The 13,172-nt window shown below is 50.0% G+C and overlaps 5 non-coding genes across 5 annotated transcripts; 3 read left to right on the top strand and 2 right to left on the bottom strand.

The window, feature by feature from the left end:
• Nucleotides 1–1,430: 1,430 nt before the first annotated feature.
• TRNAF-GAA (transfer RNA phenylalanine (anticodon GAA)) lies at nt 1,431–1,503 on the top strand. Its single transcript has one exon. It is a non-coding gene; the product is annotated as a tRNA-Phe (tRNA).
• Nucleotides 1,504–11,372: 9,869 nt separating this feature from the next.
• On the bottom strand, nt 11,373–11,455 carry TRNAL-CAG (transfer RNA leucine (anticodon CAG)). Its single transcript has one exon. It is a non-coding gene; the product is annotated as a tRNA-Leu (tRNA).
• A 280-nt stretch (nt 11,456–11,735) lies between these two features.
• Nucleotides 11,736–11,808, top strand: TRNAF-GAA (transfer RNA phenylalanine (anticodon GAA)). Its single transcript has one exon. It is a non-coding gene; the product is annotated as a tRNA-Phe (tRNA).
• Nucleotides 11,809–12,519: 711 nt separating this feature from the next.
• TRNAL-CAG (transfer RNA leucine (anticodon CAG)) lies at nt 12,520–12,602 on the bottom strand. The gene has a single exon. It is a non-coding gene; the product is annotated as a tRNA-Leu (tRNA).
• Nucleotides 12,603–12,881: 279 nt separating this feature from the next.
• Nucleotides 12,882–12,954, top strand: TRNAF-GAA (transfer RNA phenylalanine (anticodon GAA)). Its single transcript has one exon. It is a non-coding gene; the product is annotated as a tRNA-Phe (tRNA).
• Nucleotides 12,955–13,172: the final 218 nt, after the last annotated feature.

Raw genomic sequence — 13,172 nt, 5'->3', positions numbered from 1 at the left:
CCATCCTGACAACCTGTCGGCAAGGTAGTGTACTTTTCCAAACAGAACTATTCTACTCCTTAAGCCTTAGCGGGAGAACTTCTCCAAAGGAAAAACCATGACCGTCATTGGGTGTATATTACAATCTTGTGTACTACCCAAGCAAGGGTCAGGAAGACACGTGTGACTGCCCAGCTCCATGCTTGTGGCTCCTCAGCTCTTGGTAGCTCCAGATAGTACTTTGGGAGAAGTGCTGTACTACAGTTTGTACCCCTCCCGTGGAAGGCCATTGGCCACCGTGCACTCAGGAGGCCGAATAGCTCAGTTGGGAGAGCGTTAGACTGAAGATCTAAAGGTCCCTGGTTCGATTCCCGGGTTTCGGCAGGTGCTTTTTTAGGTACGCATCAACTAAAGTAATGAGATTCGTTCCCGTCTTTCCTCCAAAATGGCCTGTCCTCGGCTTGTGTGCCGTTTTACCACTCGGCAGCACTGGCCTGGTTGGAGCTGAGCTGCAGTTCCAGGAGCAAACTGGTATGGTGGAAGAAAGCAGCTAACTAGCATTGCCCAGCTGGCCTAAACAATATTGCTCATGGGCACCATTCTTCAGTCTGCCTTCACCGGTCCTTGAAATTGAAGAAATGTGTAATGCACGCAGGCACGCTGGCATCATCCAATCAGACGGCAGCAGACAGGAGCAGTCACGTCTGGCTGCAGTGAAAGATAAACCCCTGCCCCCATGAGGCTTCACCAGTGCGTAAAAGCGCCAGGAACATTGAGGATACAGCTCAGATGTTTGGAGTTTTGAGAGCTTAGGCAATTTACGGCAAAGGCCAGGCGTTGCATGGCAGCGAAGAGGAATTTAAAAATTCAGCTTACAGTCCATCAGAACGATGTAGGGTTTCTTGGAGGTGGTGGGATTTTAGAAGCTCTTTGAATAAGGGTTTGGTGAGGCTCAGAAAAGAACACCCTTGCTCTGGAGATTCCCTGAAAGAACCTGCGCTATCAAATTCTGTTTTTCTACGCTCTTCTACTCGGCAACCTCCTAGAAAGGAGATAGTTAAGTAAGAGAAAGACAAAGCCCGCGCTTCAGTCCACTGTCAGAAGTGGGATTCAAACCTCCAGAGGAGACGGCGACCTGAACGCAGCGCCTTAGAGCGCTCGGCCATCCTGACAACCTGTCGGCAAGGTAGTGTACTTTTCCAAACAGAACTATTCTACTCCTTAAGCCTTAGCGGGAGAACTTCTCCAAAGGAAAAACCATGACCGTCATTGGGTGTATATTACAATCTTGTGTACTACCAAGCAAGGGTCAGGAAGACACGTGTGACTGCCCAGCTCCATGCTTGTGGCTCCTCAGCTCTTGGTAGCTCCAGATAGTACTTTGGGAGAAGTGCTGTACTACAGTTTGTACCCCTCCCGTGGAAGGCCATTGGCCACCGTGCACTCAGGAGGCCGAAATAGCTCAGTTGGGAGAGCGTTAGACTGAAGATCTAAAGGTCCCTGGTTCGATCCCGGGTTTCGGCAGGTGCTTTTTTAGGTAGCATCAACTAAAGTAATGAGATTCGTTCCCGTTTTCCTCCAAAATGGCCTGTCCTCGGCTTGTGTGCCGTTTTACCACTCGGCAGCACTGGCCTGGTTGGAGCTGAGCTGCAGTTCCAGGAGCAAACTGGTATGGTGGAAGAAAGCAGCTAACTAGCATTGCCCAGCTGGCCTAAACAATATTGCTCATGGGCACCATTCTTCAGTCTGCCTTCACCGGTCCTTGAAATTGAAGAAATGTGTAATGCACGCAGGCACACTGGCATCATCCATCAGACGGCAGCAGACAGGAGCAGTCACGTCTGGCTGCAGTGAAAGATAAACCCCTGCCCCCATGAGGCTTCACCAGTGCGTAAAAGCGCCAGGAACATTGAGGATACAGCTCAGATGTTTGGAGTTTTGAGAGCTTAGGCAATTTACGGCAAAGGCCAGGCGTTGCATGGCAGCGAAGAGGAATTTAAAAATTCAGCTTACAGTCCATCAGAACGATGTAGGGTTTTTTGGAGGTGGTGGGATTTTAGAAGCTCTTTGAATAAGGGTTTGGTGAGGCTCAGAAAAGAACACCCTTGCTCTGGAGATTCCCTGAAAGAACCTGCGCTATCAAATTCTGTTTTTCTACGCTCTTCTACTCGGCAACCTCCTAGAAAGGAGATAGTTAAGTAAAGAGAAAGACAAAGCCCGCGCTTCAGTCCACTGTCAGAAGTGGGATTCAAACCTCCAGAGGAGACGGCGGCCTGAACACAGCGCCTTAGACCGCTCGGCCATCCTGACAACCTGTCAGCAAGGTAGTGTACTTTTCCAAACAGAACTATTCTACTCCTTAAGCCTTAGCGGGAGAACTTCTCCAAAGGAAAAACCATGACCGTCATTGGGTGTATATTACAATCTTGTGTACTACCCAAGCAAGGGTCAGGAAGACACGTGTGACTGCCCAGCTCCATGCTTGTGGCTCCTCAGCTCTTGGTAGCTCCAGATAGTACTTTGGGAGAAGTGCTGTACTACAGTTTGTACCCCTCCCGTGGAAGGCCATTGGCCACCGTGCACTCAGGAGGCCGAAATAGCTCAGTTGGGAGAGCGTTAGACTGAAGATCTAAAGGTCCCTGGTTCGATCCTGGGTTTCGGCAGGTGCTTTTTTTAGGTACGCATCAACTAAAGTAATGAGATTCGTTCCCGTCTTTCCTCCAAATGGCCTGTCCTCGGCTTGTGTGCCGTTTTACCACTCGGCAGCACTGGCCTGGTTGGAGCTGAGCTGCAGTTCCAGGAGCAAACTGGTATGGTGGAAGAAAGCAGCTAACTAGCATTGCCCAGCTGGCCTAAACAATATTGCTCATGGGCACCATTCTTCAGTCTGCCTTCACCGGTCCTTGAAATTGAAGAAATGTGTAATGCACGCAGGCACGCTGGCATCATCCATCAGACGGCAGCAGACAGGAGCAGTCACGTCTGGCTGCAGTGAAAGATAAACCCCTGCCCCCATGAGGCTTCACCAGTGCGTAAAAGCGCCAGGAACATTGAGGATACAGCTCAGATGTTTGGAGTTTTGAGAGCTTAGGCAATTTACGGCAAAGGCCAGGCGTTGCATGGCAGCGAAGAGGAATTTAAAAATTCAGCTTACAGTCCATCAGAACGATGTAGGGTTTCTTGGAGGTGGTGGGATTTTAGAAGCTCTTTGAATAAGGGTTTGGTGAGGCTCAGAAAAGAACACCCTTGCTCTGGAGATTCCCTGAAAGAACCTGCGCTATCAAATTCTGTTTTTCTACGCTCTTCTACTCGGCAACCTCCTAGAAAGGAGATAGTTAAGTAAAGAGAAAGACAAAGCCCGCGCTTCAGTCCACTGTCAGAAGTGGGATTCAAACCTCCAGAGGAGACGGCGACCTGAACGCAGCGCCTTAGACGCGCTCGGCCATCCTGACAACCTGTCGGCAAGGTAGTGTACTTTTCCAAACAGAACTATTCTACTCCTTAAGCCTTAGCGGGAGAACTTCTCCAAAGGAAAAACCATGACCGTCATTGGGTGTATATTACAATCTTGTGTACTACCCAAGCAAGGGTCAGGAAGACACGTGTGACTGCCCAGCTCCATGCTTGTGGCTCCTCAGCTCTTGGTAGCTCCAGATAGTACTTTGGGAGAAGTGCTGTACTACAGTTTGTACCCCTCCCGTGGAAGGCCATTGGCCACCGTGCACTCAGGAGGCCGAAATAGCTCAGTTGGAGAGCGTTAGACTGAAGATCTAAAGGTCCCTGGTTCGATCCCGGGTTTCGGGCAGGTGCTTTTTTAGGTACGCATCAACTAAAGTAATGAGATTCGTTCCCGTCTTTCCTCCAAAATGGCCTGTCCTCGGCTTGTGTGCCGTTTTACCACTCGGCAGCACTGGCCTGGTTGGAGCTGAAGCTGCAGTTCCAGGAGCAAACTGGTATGGTGGAAGAAAGCAGCTAACTAGCATTGCCCAGCTGGCCTAAACAATATTGCTCATGGGCACCATTCTTCAGTCCTGCCTTCACCGGTCCTTGAAATTGAAGAAATGTGTAATGCACGCAGGCACACTGGCATCATCCATCAGACGGCAGCAGACAGGAGCAGTCACGTCTGGCTGCAGTGAAAGATAAACCCTGCCCCCATGAGGCTTCACCAGTGCGTAAAGCGCCAGGAACATTGAGGATACAGCTTCAGATGTTTGGAGTTTTGAGAGCTTAGGCAATTTACGGCAAAGGCCAGGCGTTGCATGGCAGCGAAGAGGAATTTAAAAATTCAGCTTACAGTCCATCAGAACGATGTAGGGTTTCTTGGAGGTGGTGGGATTTTAGAAGCTCTTTGAATAAGGGTTTGGTGAGGCTCAGAAAAGAACACCCTTGCTCTGGAGATTCCCTGAAAGAACCTGCGCTATCAAATTCTGTTTTTCTACGCTCTTCTACTCGGCAACCTCCTAGAAAGGAGATAGTTAAGTAAAGAGAAAGACAAAGCCCGCGCTTCAGTCCACTGTCAGAAGTGGGATTCAAACCTCCAGAGGAGACGGCGGCCTGAACACAGCGCCTTAGACCGCTCGGGCCATCCTGACAACCTGTCAGCAAGGTAGTGTACTTTTCCAAACAGAACTATTCTACTCCTTAAGCCTTAGCGGGAGAACTTCTCCAAAGGAAAAACCATGACCGTCATTGGGTGTATATTACATCTTGTGTACTACCCAAGCAAGGGTCAGGAAGACATGTGTGACTGCCCAGCTCCATGCTTGTGGCTCCTCAGCTCTTGGTAGCTCCAGATAGTACTTTGGGAGAAGTGCTGTACTACAGTTTGTACCCTCCCGTGGAAGGCCATTGGCCACCGTGCACTCAGGAGGCCGAAATAGCTCAGTTGGGAGAGCGTTAGACTGAAGATCTAAAGGTCCCTGGTTCGATCCTGGGTTTCGGCAGGTGCTTTTTTAGGTACGCATCAACTAAAGTAATGAGATTCGTTCCCGTCTTTCCTCCAAAATGGCCTGTCCTCGGCTTGTGTGCCGTTTTACCACTCGGCAGCACTGGCCTGGTTGGAGCTGAGCTGCAGTTCCAGGAGCAAACTGGTATGGTGGAAGAAAGCAGCTAACTAGCATTGCCCAGGCTGGCCTAAACAATATTGCTCATGGGCACCATTCTTCAGTCTGCCTTCACCGGTCCTTGAAATTGAAGAAATGTGTAATGCACGCAGGCACGCTGGCATCATCCATCAGACGGCAGCAGACAGGAGCAGTCACGTCTGGCTGCAGTGAAAGATAAACCCCTGCCCCCATGAGGCTTCACCAGTGCGTAAAAGCGCCAGGAACATTGAGGATACAGCTCAGATGTTTGGAGTTTTGAGAGCTTAGGCAATTTACGGCAAAGGCCAGGCGTTGCATGGCAGCGAAGAGGAATTTAAAAATTCAGCTTACAGTCCATCAGAACGATGTAGGGTTTCTTGGAGGTGGTGGGATTTTAGAAGCTCTTTGAATAAGGGTTTGGTGAGGCTCAGAAAAGAACACCCTTGCTCTGGAGATTCCCTGAAAGAACCTGCGCTATCAAATTCTGTTTTTCTACGCTCTTCTACTCGGCAACCTCCTAGAAAGGAGATAGTTAAGTAAAGAGAAAGACAAAGCCCGCGCTTCAGTCCACTGTCAGAAGTGGGATTCAAACCTCCAGAGGAGACGGCGACCTGAACGCAGCGCCTTAGAGCGCTCGGCCATCCTGACAACCTGTCGGCAAGGTAGTGTACTTTTCCAAACAGAACTATTCTACCTCCTTAAGCCTTAGCGGGAGAACTTCTCCAAAGGAAAACCATGACCGTCATGGGTGTATATTACAATCTTGTGTACTACCCAAGCAAGGGTGCAGGAAGACACGTGTGACTGCCCAGCTCCATGCTTGTGGCTCCTCAAGCTCTTGGTAGCTCCAGATAGTACTTTGGGAGAAGTGCTGTACTACAGTTTGTACCCCTCCCGTGGAAGGGCCATTGGCCACCGTGCACTCAGGAGGCCGAAATAGCTCAGTTGGGAGAGCGTTAGACTGAAGATCTAAAGGGTCCCTGGTTCGATCCGGGTTTCGGCAGGTGCTTTTTTAGGTACGCATCAACTAAAGTAATGAGATTCGTTCCCGGTCTTTCCTCCAAAAATGGGCCTGTCCTCGGCTTGTGTGCCGTTTTTACCACTCGGCAGCACTGGCCTGGTTGGAGCTGAGCTGCAGTTCCAGGAGCAAACTGGTATGGTGGAAGAAAGCAGCTAACTAGCATTGCCCAGCTGGCCTAAACAATATTGCTCATGGGCACCATTCTTCAGTCTGCCTTCACCGGTCCCTTGAAATTGAAGAAATGTGTAATGCACGCAGGCACGCTGGCATCATCCATCAGACGGCAGCAGACAGGAGCAGTCACGTCTGGCTGCAGTGAAAGATAAACCCCTGCCCCCATGAGGCTTCACCAGTGCGTAAAAGCGCCAGGAACATTGAGGATACAGCTCAGATGTTTGGAGTTTTGAGAGCTTAGGCAATTTACGGCAAAGGCCAGGCGTTGCATGGCAGCGAAGAGGAATTTAAAAATTCAGCTTACAGTCCATCAGAACGATGTAGGGTTTCTTGGAGGTGGTGGGATTTTAGAAGCTCTTTGAATAAGGGTTTGGTGAGGCTCAGAAAAGAACACCCTTGCTCTGGAGATTCCCTGAAAGAACCTGCGCTATCAAATTCTGTTTTTCTACGCTCTTCTACCTCGGCAACCTCCTAGAAAGGAGATAGTTAAGTAAAGAGAAAGACAAAGCCCGCGCTTCAGTCCAATGTCAGAAGTGGGATTCAAACCTCCAGAGGAGACGGCGGCCTGAACACAGCGCCTTAGACCGCTCGGCCATCCTGACAACCTGTCAGCAAGGTAGTGTACTTTTCCAAACAGAACTATTCTACTCCTTAAGCCTTAGCGGGAGAACTTCTCCAAAGGAAAAAACCATGACCGTCATTGGGTGTATATTACAATCTTGTGTACTAGACCCAAGCAAGGGTCAGGAAGACACGTGTGACTGCCCAGCTCCATGCTTGTGGATCCTCAGCTCTTGGTAGCTCCAGATAGTACTTTGGGAGATGTGCTGTACTACAGTTTGTACCCCTCCTGTGGAAGGCCATTGGCCACCGTGCACTCAGGAGGCCGAAAAAGCTCAGTTGGGAGAGCGTTAGACTGAAGATCTAAAGGTCCCTGGTTCAATCCCGGGTTTCGGCAGCTGCTTTTTTAGGTACGCATCAACTAAAGTAATGAGATTCGTTCCCGTCTTTCCTCCAAATATGGCCTGTCCTCGGCTTGTGTGCCGTTTTACCACTCGGCAGCACTGGCCTGGTTGGAGCTGAGCTGCAGTTCCAGGAGCAAACTGGTATGGTGGAAGAAAGCAGCTAACTAGCATTGCCCAGCTGGCCTAAACAATATTGCTCATGTGGCACCATTCTTCAGTCTGCCTTCACCGGTCCTTGAAATTGAAGAAATGTGTAATGCACGCAGGCACGCTGGCATCATCCATCGAACGGCAGCAGACAGGAGCAGTCACGTCCTGGCTGCAGTGAAAGATAAACCCCTGCCCCCATGAGGCTTCACCAGTGCGTAAAAAGCGCCAGGAACATTGAGGATACAGCTCAGATGTTTGGAGTTTTGAGAGCTTAGGCAATTTACGGCAAAGGCCAGGCGTTGCATGGCAGCGAAGAGGAATTTAAAAATTCAGCTTACAGTCCATCAGAACGATGTAGGGTTTCTTGGAGGTGGTGGGATTTTAGAGCTCTTTGAATAAGGGTTTGGTGAGGCTCAGAAAAGAACACCCTTGCTCTGGAGATTCCCTGAAAGAACCTGCGCTATCAAATTCTGTTTTTCTACGCTCTTCTACTCGGCAACCTCCTAGAAAGGAGATAGTTAAGTAAAGAGAAAGACAAACCCCCGCGCTTCAGTCCACTGTCAGAAGTGGGATTCGAACCACCTCCAGAGGAGACTGCGACCTGAACGCAGCGCCTTAGAGCGCTTGGCCATCCTGACAACCTGTCGGCAAGGTAGTGTACTTTTCCAAACGGAACTATTCTACTCCTTAAGCCTTAGCGGGAGAACTTCTCCAAAGGAAAAACCATGACCGTCATTGGGTGTATATTACAATCTTGTGTACTACCCAAGCAAGGGTCAGGAAGGACACGTGTGACTGCCCAGCTCCATGCTTGTGGCTCCTCAGCTCTTGGTAGCTCAGATAGTACTTTGGGAGAAGTGCTGTACTACAGTTTGTACCCCTCCCGTGGAAGGCCATTGGCCACCGTGCACTCAGGAGGCCGAAATAGCTCAGTTGGGAGAGCGTTAGACTGAAGATCTAAAGGTCCCTGGTTCGATCCCGGGTTTTGGCAGGTGCTTTTTTTAGGTACGCATCAACTAAAGTAATGAGATTCGTTCCCGTCTTTCCTCCAAAATGGCCTGTCCTCGGCTTGTGTGCCGTTTTACCACTCGGCAGCACTGGCCTGGTTGGAGCTGAGCTGCAGTTCCAGGAGCAAACTGGTATGGTGGAAGAAAGCAGCTAACTAGCATTGCCCAGCTGGCCTAAACAATATTGCTCATGGGCACCATTCTTCAGTCTGCCTTCAACCGGTCCTTGAAATTGAAGAAATGTGTAATGCACGCAGGCACGCTGGCATCATCCATCAGACGGCAGCAGACAGGAGCAGTCACGTCTGGCTGCAGTGAAAGATAAACCCCTGCCCCCCATGAGGGCTTCACCAGTGCGTAAAAGCGCCAGGAACATTGAGGATACAGCTCAGATGTTTGGAGTTTTGAGAGCTTAGGCAATTTACGGCAAAGGCCAGGCGTTGCATGGCAGCGAAGAGGAATTTAAAAATTCAGCTTACAGTCCATCAGAACGATGTAGGGTTTCTTGGAGGTGGTGGGATTTTAGAAGCTCTTTGAATAAGGGTTTGGGGAGGCTCAGAAAGAACACCCTTGCTCTGGAGATTCCCTGAAAGAACCTGCGCTACCAAATTCTGTTTTTCTACGCTCTCTCTACTCGGCAACCCTCCTAGAAAGGAGATAGTTAAGTAAAGAAAAAGACAAACCCCCGCGCTTCATCCACTGTCAGAAGTGGGATTCAAACATCCAGAGGAGACGGCGACCTGAAAGCAGCGCCTTAGAGCGCTTGCCATCCTGACAACCTGTCGGCAAGGTAGTGTACTTTTCCAAACGGAACTATTCTACTCTTAAGCCTTAGCGGGAGAACTCTCCAAAGGAAAACATGACCGTCATTGGGTGTATATTACAATCTTGTGTACTACCCAAGCAAGGGTCAGGAAGACACGTGTGACCTGCCCAGCTCCATGCTTGTGGCTCCTCAGCTCTTGGTAGCTCCAGATAGTACTTTGGGAGAAGTGCTGTACTACAGTTTGTACCCCTCCCGTGGAAGGCCATTGGCCATCCGTGCACTCAGGAGGCCGAAATAGCTCAGTTTGGGAGAGCGTTAGACTGAAGATCTAAAGGTCCCTGTTCGATCCCCGGGTTCGCAGGTGCTTTTATTTAGGGTACGCATCAACTAAAGTAATGAGATTCGTTCCCGTCTTTCCTCCAAAATGGCCTGTCCTCGGCTTGTGTGCCGTTTTACCACTCGGCAGCACTGCCTGGTTGGAGCTGAGCTGCAGTTCCAGGAGCAAACTGGTATGGTGGAGAAGAAAGCAGCTAACTAGCATTGCCCAGCTGGCCTAAACAATATTGCTCATGGGCACCATTCTTCAGTCTGCCTTCACCGGTCCTTGAAATTGAAGAAATGTGTAATGCACGCAGGCACGCTGGCATCATCCATCAGACGGCAGCAGACAGGAGCAGTCACGTCTGGCTGCAGTGAAAGATAAAACCCCTGCCCCCATGAGGCTTCACCAGTGCGTAAAAGCGCCAGGAACATTGAGGATACAGCTCATATGTTGGAGTTTGAGAGCTTAGGCAATTTACGGCAAAGGCCAGGCGTTGCATGGCAGCGAAGAGGAATTTAAAAATTCAGCTTACAGTCCATCAGAACGATGTAGGGTTTCTTGGAGGTGGTGGGATTTTAGAAGCTCTTTGAATAGGGTTTGGTGAGGCTCAGAAAAGAACACCCTTGCTCTGGAGATTCCCTGAAAGAACCTGCGCTATCAAATTCTGTTTTTCTACCGCTCTTCTACTCGGCAACCTCCTAGAAAGGAGATAGTTAAGTAAAGAGAAAGACAAAGCCCGCGCTTCAGTCCACTGTCAGAAGTTGGATTCGAAACCCCTCCGAGAGGAGACGGCGACCTGAAACGCAGCGCCTTAGAGCCGCCTTCGGCCATCCTGACAACCTGTCTGCAAGGTAGTGTACTTTTCCAAACAGAACTATTCTACTCCTTAAGCCTTAGCGGGAGAACTTCTCCAAAGGAAAAACCATGACCGTCATTGGGTGTATATTACAATCTTGTGTACTACCCAAGCAAGGGTCAGGAAGACACGTGTGACTGCCCAGCTCCATGCTTGTGGCTCCTCAGCTCTGGTAGCTCCAGATAGTACTTTGGGAGAAGTGCTGTACTACAGTTTGTACCCCTCCCGTGGAAAGGCCATTGGCCACCGTGCACTCAGGAGGCCGAAATAGCTCAGTTGGAGAGCGTTAGACTGAAGATCTAAAGGTCCCTGGTTTCGATCCCGGTTTCGGCAGGTGCATTTTTTTAGGTACGCATCAACTAAAGTAATGAGATTCGTTCCCGTCTTTCCTCCAAAATGGCCTGTCCTCGGCTTGTGTGCCGTTTTACCACTCGGCAGCACTGGCCTGGTTGGAGCTGAGCTGCAGTTCCAGGAGCAAACTGGTATGGTGGAAGAAAGCAGCTAACTAGCATTGCCCAGCTGGCCTAACAATATTGCTCATGGGCACCATTCTTCAGTCTGCCTTCACCGGTCCTTGAAATTGAAGAAATGTGTAATGCACGCAGGCACGCTGGCATCAATCCATCAGACGGCAGCAGACAGGAGCAGTCACGTCTGGATGCAGTGAAAGATAAACCCCTGCCCCCATGAGGCTTCACCAGTGCGTAAAAGCGCCAGGAACATTGAGGATACAGCTCAGATGTTTGGAGTTTTGAGAGCTTAGGCAATTTACGGCAAAGGCCAGGCGTTGCATGGCAGCGAAGAGGAATTTAAAAATTCAGCTTACAGTCCATCAGAACGATGTAGGGTTTCTTGGAGGTGGTGGGATTTTAGAAGCTCTTTGAATAAGGGTTGGTGAGGCTCAGAAAAGAACACCCTTGCTCTGGAGATTCCCTGAAAGAACCTGCGCTATCAAATTCTGTTTTTCTACGCTCTTCTACTCGGCAACCTCCTAGAAAGGAGATAGTTAAGTAAAGAGAAAGACAAAGCCCGCGCTTCAGTCCACTGTCAGAAGTGGGATTCGAACCCACGCCTCCAGAGGAGACTGCGACCTGAACGCAGCGCCTTAGACCGCTCGGCCATCCTGACAACCTGTCGGCAAGGTAGTGTACTTTTCCAAACAGAACTATTCTACTCCTTAAGCCTTAGCGGGAGAACTTCTCCAAAGGAAAAACCATGACCGTCATTGGGTGTATATTACAATCTTGTGTACTACCCAAGCAAGGGTCAGGAAGACACGTGTGACTGCCCAGCTCCATGCTTGTGGCTCCTCAGCTCTTGGTAGCTCCAGATAGTACTTTGGGAGAAGTGCTGTACTACAGTTTGTACCCCTCCCGTGGAAGGCCATTGGCCACCGGGCACTCAGGAGGCCGAAATAGCTCAGTTGGGAGAGCGTTAGACTGAAGATCTAAAGGTCCCTGGTTCGATCCCGGGTTTCGGCAGGTGCTTTTTTAGGTACGCATCAACTAAAGTAATGAGATTCGTTCCCGTCTTTCCTCCAAAATGGCCTGTCCTCGGCTTGTGTGCCGTTTTACCACTCGGCAGCACTGGCCTGGTTGGAGCTGAGCTGCAGTTCCAGGAGCAAACTGGTATGGTGGAAGAAAGCAGCTAACTAGCATTGCCCAGCTGGCCTAAACAATATTGCTCATGGGCACCATTCTTCAGTCTGCCTTCACCGGTCCTTGAAATTGAAGAAATGTGTAATGCACGCAGGCACGCTGGCATCATCCATCAGACGACAGCAGACAGGAGCAGTCACGTCTGGATGCAGTGAAAGATAAACCCCTGCCCCCATGAGGCTTCACCAGTGCGTAAAAGCGCCAGGAACATTGAGGATACAGCTCAGATGTTTGGAGTTTTGAGAGCTTAGGCAATTTACGGCAAAGGCCAGGCGTTGCATGGCAGCGAAGAGGAATTTAAAAATTCAGCTTACAGTCCATCAGAACGATGTAGGGTTTCTTGGAGGTGGTGGGATTTTAGAAGCTCTTTGAATAAGGGTTTGGTGAGGCTCAGAAAAGAACACCCTTGCTCTGGAGATTCCCTGAAAGAACCTGCGCTATCAAATTCTGTTTTTCTACGCTCTTCTACTCGGCAACCTCCTAGAAAGGAGATAGTTAAGTAAAGAGAAAGACAAAGCCCGCGCTTCAGTCCACTGTCAGAAGTGGGATTCGAACCCACGCCTCCAGAGGAGACTGCGACCTGAACGCAGCGCCTTAGACCGCTCGGCCATCCTGACATGCTGTCGGCAAAGTAGTGTACTTTTCCAAACAGAACTATTCTACTCCTTAAGCCTTAGCGGGAGAACTTCTCCAAAGGAAAAACCATGACCGTCATTGGGTGTATATTACAATCTTGTGTACTACCCAAGCAAGGGTCAGGAAGACACGTGTGACTGCCCAGCTCCATGCTTGTGGATCCTCAGCTCTTGGTAGCTCCAGATAGTACTTTGGGAGAAGTGCTGTACTACAGTTTGTACCCCTCCGTGGAAGGCCATTGGCCACCGGGCACTCAGGAGGCCGAAATAGCTCAGTTGGGAGAGCGTTAGACTGAAGATCTAAAGGTCCCTGGTTCGATCCCGGGTTTCGGCAGGTGCTTTTTTAGGTACGCATCAACTAAAGTAATGAGATTTCGTTCCCGTCTTTCCTCCAAAATGGCCTGTCCTCGGCTTGTGTGCCGTTTTACCACTCGGCAGCACTGGCCTGGTTGGAGCTGAGCTGCAGTTCCAGGAGCAAACTGGTATGGTGGAAGAAAGCAGCTAACTAGCATTGCCCAGCTGGCCTAAACATATTGCTCATGGGCACCATTC

This window comes from Dendropsophus ebraccatus, chromosome 4 (genome assembly GCF_027789765.1).
Source record: "Dendropsophus ebraccatus isolate aDenEbr1 chromosome 4, aDenEbr1.pat, whole genome shotgun sequence".
Lineage (NCBI taxonomy): Eukaryota > Metazoa > Chordata > Amphibia > Anura > Hylidae > Dendropsophus > Dendropsophus ebraccatus.
The sequence above is the reverse complement of the archived record's forward strand: the minus strand, read 5'-3'. Positions and strand labels throughout refer to the sequence as shown.